Genomic DNA, 6,403 nt, shown 5'->3' with positions numbered 1-6,403 from the left:
ATGGCTTAACTAACCAACTTTTGAGGACTTGCTTAAGAATAAATAAAAAGGAATCTTTGGTATTTTTTTTGTGTGGAGATTTTATGCAATTACTAAGTCATGATTTGACATGTACAAAATTAAAATCTCATTCTCGAGTCTACGAGAATTTTTATAATAACCTTTCATTGATGCTTCTTAAGTCTAAGAGATCCTCAAGGCTTAATATGCACAAAATATTGAGGGAGGATTACTATGCTCAACCTATTAAGGGAGAATTATTGTTGTGCTCAACCTATTTAGAGAGGCTTACTGCTTTTAATGTTGTTCCACTCCACTTGCTACCAAAATTACAAGCATGTAGAAATTAAATGAATACCATATTATAAAAGGGAGTTTCTACGGTGCAGTTATGAAACTGATTTTTTTGAAAAAGTTAATTTTAATTTTAATGTTTGAATCATTTTTAAATTGTTGATTACTGATTAATGATCAATAATAATTCAACTAGTAATGCTTGCAACATCTTGGACTTACCGGTACTATTTTATTGTTGACATCTTTAACATGGAAACAAAGTTGCTGATATCATGTGATAGTCTTAAGTGTTACACTTTGTAGGGTGTTACACTTAAAACAAGGTAGGATAAAAACTAGATTAAGTGTATTCTTGTTAATCTGATGAATTGATGATACTATGGTGACTGGACTTTTGATGCCACTAAGTGAGGTGTTACTCACAACACTTTTGATTCTATAGTGTTAACTTCATCAAAAAAATCATTCTCATGACTTCACCATACAATTTTCCTATTATAAATTCCGATAACATTACACAACAGTTAAAATAAATGGAGTAGGATTTGTTAAAAACTCCTGTTAGGAGAAAAGAGTGCCGAAATTATTAATAAAAAATAGATAATAATTTAACTGAAATAAAAGTGGAAAATAGTTGTCTTCCATGCTCAAAGACTCTCCAGCCTAGACATCCTTCCTTATTTTACAGAAAAAAAAATAAAAAAAATACAGTTTTCTAGTGCATACAGAAAAACTAAATGACAGCTTGTGAAATATTCTAGCATATAGTATATTTTACTATTCTTATGCTAGCAAAATAACTCATTCATCTCAGAATTAGACTTGTACGCATTTGCCACTACGACACCTAATATTAGCTCCTTGAACTTTTGGACAATCTTTATCTGTTTTACACAAAATATTAATAATGTAAGGATTAGAATTAGATATTGTTATAACAAGAAATATGGATAAAAATAGAATCATAACGTAAACAAACTTTAAAGTTTCAGCCATATATTTTCCTCTTTGTATCTAAAAAATAAGATGTAATTTGATATCTTTATTATAGTGTATAAAGCTGTTGCTCTCATAAAATTAATTAATTCGTTTAAGCATTTATGAAATTTTAAAAACCTTTATAAAATTATAACCATTGCTAAATGCCTCTTGAATATATTAATTTATTGTGTTTGTCCCTTTAGTATACTTAAAAAAGGGGTTATATAATAAACTTGATAATCATAATAATTGTCGTAACTTTTTGAATATGTTTATAAATATTCAACGTATAAAAAATTGTGAAAGAGTCCACAAGTTCCAGTTCAACTGCCAAAATGTAGAAATTGTTAGGTTGGATATTATGATCGGGGTTCGAACCCCAGTACTTCCACTTATGTGTGTGAGTTTATAATGATTTTGCCATTTCGTCTATCTACAAAAAAAAAATTGTGAAAGTTTAATACTGAAGGTGAGAAAAACACAAGAAGGGGAGGTTGAATTGTGTTAGCTTTTTCTTCTTTTTCTCCTATCTGAAATAAGCAGTTCAGAAGCAGATAGAGTTCTACTTCTGAAGAGATGTTCAGAACTAAATGCAGCGGATAAAACAGAGAGAAAGAGAGAAGAAAGACACAAGCAATTTATACAGGTTCCTTCCACAAACCGGAAGTCAGTCCTGTCCCCCTTGCACTTCCAAGGGGAGTTCACTATGTAATATCTGATTACAAATGCTCACTACTAAACTTAGTAAGAGACTTAAAATTGCTCAAGCACAACTGCAGGAGACTTCCTATGCTCCTGAACACAATCAAGAGACTTCTATTGCTCAAGCACAACTGCAAGAGACTTCTTAATTCAAACAGAATTATAAAGAAAAATGTTTGAGGTTGAACACTTGATATACAATCAGTGGTGTTCACAATACAAATCAGATACAGACTCTAAAGACTCTAGAATTCCTAAGATATAAGCTTTGTTAAGAAATTCTAAGTGAACTTTGAAGTGGAGAACAATTTCAACAGAGTTTTGGCTTAGCTAATGCGTGATATTGTTCTTATGTAACTCTGAGTTTTCACTCCTTTATATAGAGGTGTGAAAGAGACGTTGAAATGTCATCACATTCAAAATAGAGTCGTTTGAAGCTTTTGATCTATCACCAATGATCCTTTGCCTGATATGGTTATTGTCCTATGAAGAATCAATTTCAAATGCGTTCCCAATGTGAATAAAAATTGTTGCAGACAGAGTAGTTATCCTTGTCTTGTAGCAGAGACAAAAACAGAGTAGTGGAAGTAGTGGTTGTACACTTCGTACAAACGTACTATGTCAACACTCTTTGAAGAATAAGCATCCAATGCGTTTCAAAATAGTCGTTGCCATACTTTTCCAGTCTTCTGCAATTTCTAGGCGAGTTAGAGTCCTTGAAACAACTTTTGAAAACTTTAAGTTCCACCTCTTGATGAACTGTACCTTCTGGTGATACACAACTTCTGATGAACTAGCTTCTGATGACGTCATCACTTCAGAAGCACTTTGTCTTCAGGATCACTTCACACTTTAGGAGCAGTTTTCTTCCGATGCTTTAAGCTTCCCTTTTTGTTGATGTATTTGCTCTTTATTTGTTCTTTCAAGACCAATTTAAGATGTCAAATTTTGTCTATAGTCCTATACACTTGAACAAATATTAGCATATCCAATTGACAATTTTTACTACTTTGTTATCATCAAAACTCTTAAGGATTATTATTGCTAGATACATTTTGTTCCAACAAATACATCTATTAATATTAAAAATAATCATTAAATGAAGGGGAGAAAAGTCATTTAAAAAATAACTACACTTTAGAAGTTATGAAATTTTCTTATAAATAGGACCAATTTTTTTTTAAACTTATACTAATAGGGACTAGAGGAAGTATCACTTACTAAATTTTAATCATTTTTTTCTTCAAAAGGAAAATCATTAATATTTTACCTTTCGTGATAGTAAATGGATTTTTTTTTTTTTTGACTTAAATAGGTAAAAGGTCCCTGTAAGTTCGCGAGATTTTGGTTTTCGTCCTTGTAAGTTTTTTTGTTGTGAGACAACCCCTGTATGAACGAAATGTTTTGACATTCGTCCCTACCGTCCAATTTCGTGAAAAAAAACGTTGAGCTGGCTAACAAAGGCTTATGTGGCACTTCGTGACTTGGCATTAGTTGATGACTGGGTTAGTATAGGAACTAAAACCAAAAACGCATTTTTACATAGGGACTAAATTAAGAAAAACGTAATCTTCAATTTTTGAATTTTAAAACATGAAAATCATATCTTCACATAGGGACTAAATTAAGAAAAACGTAATCTTCAATTTTTGAATTTTAAAACATGAAAATCATATCTTCTTCCTCTCACTCTCTCTCCCTGCTCTTTCTTCCTTCTTCCTCTCTTTCTCTCTCTCTCTCTCTCTCTCTCTCCCTCCCTCTCTCTCTCTCTCTATTCTTTCCTTCTTCAACAAAACTCAAAACCCATTTCCTTCAACAAAAATCAAGTGTGTGAAAAAGCTTAGAAGTGCGAGGAGGAGGAGCAATAGATGCAGAAAACCCAGCTAAGGTTGTAAATCAGTCAAGTGTGAGGAGGAGTAATAGATGCAGGAAACTCAAGTGTGTGAAAAACAAGCATGGAGCTGGAAGTAATGCTCAGGCACCATTGGTGATTGAGGATGAGGATGCTAAAGCCAATCAAAATCCGATAAAAAGGCCTAGAAGTTCTGGTATTGTTATACAGGTAAACATCAAGTATGTAAACATTCATGATATGCTCAACTATGGTGTATCTAATTTTGATTTTAATATGCTTAGGTCCAACATAGCTACACTGATGCAAATGTGATTGCAAAAAAACAGTCTCAGCCTTCTCAATTTACTGTAGTTGAAGCTACTTCTCAAGCTCAGTCACAACCTGCTCAAACCACTCAAAATCAGTCTCAATTTTCACAAAAAGGAGGTGGAGCTAATGGGGAAGATACAGAACCTACATAATAGATGCAACTAGGCTTTTATTTTGCTATGAACATGTCTAAATTATGTCTAAGTTATTTTGCTTTCAACATGTCTACTTAATATCTAAGTAATTTTGCTATAAACCTTTTCATGTTTTGATGTAACCTGACTTTTGTTAATAGCCATATGACTTGTAATTTACAATCAATTTGACAAGTTAATGTTTAGCTACTTTTATTTATCTGCTTGTTAGTACTTAATCATGTTTTTTTTTATCAAATTCAGCACACAAAATACTATAAAGGGCAACAAACAAACATCATTCCATTAATTCAATTAAACCATTACAATCCATGTTTCAATTACAATCAAACTTCAAAGGAAATAAACCAAACCATTACAAACCAAAATACACAACTTGAACATTGTTGAAGGAAATGAGTTTTGAGTTTTAGGGCGCAAATAGAGGAAGAAGGGGGGAGAGAGAGAGAGAGAGAGAGAGAGAGAGAGAGAGAGAGAGAGAGAGAGAGAGAGAGAGAGAGAGAGAGAGAGAGAGAGAGAGAGAGAGAGAGAGAGAGAGAGAGAGAGAGAGAGAGAGAGAGAGAGAGAGAGAGAGAGAGAGAGAGAGAGAGAGAGAGAGAGAGAGAGAGAGAGAGAGAGAGAGAGAGAGAGAGAGAGAGAGAGAGAGAGAGAGAGAGAGAGAGAGAGAGAGAGAGAGAGAGAGAGAGAGAGAGGAGAGAGGAGAGAGGAGAGAGGATTTTCATGTTTTAAAATTCAAAAATTGAAGATTACGTTTTTTTTTTAATTTAGTCTCTATGTAAAAATGCGTTTTTGATTTTAGTCCCTATACTAATCCCAATCATCAATTAATGCCAAGTCACAAAGTGCGACATAAGCCTCCGTTAGCCAGCTCAGCGTTTTTTTTTCACGGAATTGGACGGCAGGGACGAATGTCAAAACGTTTGGTAAATACAGGGGTTGTCTCGCAACAAAAAAACTTACAGGGACGAAAACCAAAATCTCACGAACTTACAAGGACCTTTTACTTATTTAAGCTTTTTTTTTTTTTTTTACCATGATAAAGTCATCTACAAATATTATGCACCATTTGGGTGAGAACATATTTGTTTGATGAACCTTAAAACATGCCATGATCCTAGTGAGTTTTCAACTCATCTAAACTCTTTGTTATGAAAAAAATATAAAATTAATTAAGCAATGGAGACTTAGAAAAGAAAAGAAAATTCACCTTTGATTTTATCACTGCTATAAGAATTAGTCGTAAATATAGATTTTACCTTTTTTTTCTTTGTTTTCTTTAAATAAATTTTAATTAGTTGTTAATTTTCTTCCTAGTGGTGTATAAACATTTTGAGCTCCAATGCTCTATAACTCATGATTGACTATTGAAATGTGATCCAAGGAATAACAGCATATCACCCGCGCCTTCACGACATGAAATAAAAAAACCCAATTTAAGCACGCCAAATCCATCTTCATCAACACATTTATTCTGTATAGCTAAAATAAATTGAGTATGAAACAATTGCCACATTACAAAGTGCTGAATATAGGCAAAATAAAGAAATCCATATACGACAGATCAAAAAGTTCGATGAAGTAGATGAAAGTGTGGGATGCATGGATTTTTAACTGGTATAAATATAAAAATAAATAGACAAATAGAATGTCAATAAAGAGTGTGTGGAATTGTAAGTCACAAATCTATTAGGAACTTGAAAATTGCTTTTTAGTCATCACGATTTGCTCTTAAGTATTCTAAAATGACCATTTTACCTTTAACGACAGTTAGCAGACTTCTCATATGCATAAACTCATAACACATTTCTTCAAATCTCATTTAAAAAAAACCCAAGCTAATCCTACCAAATTTATTCAACAAAATCACAAGTAAGTAATCATAATGCTATTAACTTACATTTTAGTTGTTATAAATGGTATTTTTTTTAGTTTTTGAGTAGATTTAAATTATTTTAGTTTTTGAGTAGATTTACATATGTTATAATTCACTTTTAGAGTAGATGTTAATTGATTAATTTTGTTAAAATGTTTGCATCATGTTTATGTTATAATTTAGAATTTTAGGGTTATTTTTTATTGGCTAAAATATGGTTTTGGTCCCTGC

At 32.3% G+C, this 6,403-nt stretch overlaps 2 long non-coding RNA genes across 2 annotated transcripts; one reads left to right on the top strand and one right to left on the bottom strand.

Moving 5' to 3' along the window:
• Nucleotides 1–821: 821 nt before the first annotated feature.
• Nucleotides 822–1,375, bottom strand: LOC25494898 (uncharacterized). Its single transcript, XR_003012566.2, has 2 exons — nucleotides 1,277–1,375; nucleotides 822–1,181 (listed from the first exon to the last, which is right to left on the bottom strand). It is a non-coding gene; the product is annotated as an uncharacterized lncRNA (long non-coding RNA).
• A 2,287-nt stretch (nucleotides 1,376–3,662) lies between these two features.
• On the top strand, nucleotides 3,663–4,484 carry LOC11424988 (uncharacterized). Its single transcript, XR_003011901.2, has 2 exons — nucleotides 3,663–4,042; nucleotides 4,117–4,484. It is a non-coding gene; the product is annotated as an uncharacterized lncRNA (long non-coding RNA).
• The last annotated feature ends 1,919 nt before the right edge of the window (nucleotides 4,485–6,403 follow it).

This window comes from Medicago truncatula, chromosome 5 (assembly GCF_003473485.1).
Source record: "Medicago truncatula cultivar Jemalong A17 chromosome 5, MtrunA17r5.0-ANR, whole genome shotgun sequence".
NCBI lineage: Eukaryota > Viridiplantae > Streptophyta > Magnoliopsida > Fabales > Fabaceae > Medicago > Medicago truncatula.
This window is presented reverse-complemented; position numbering and strand designations above follow the sequence as displayed.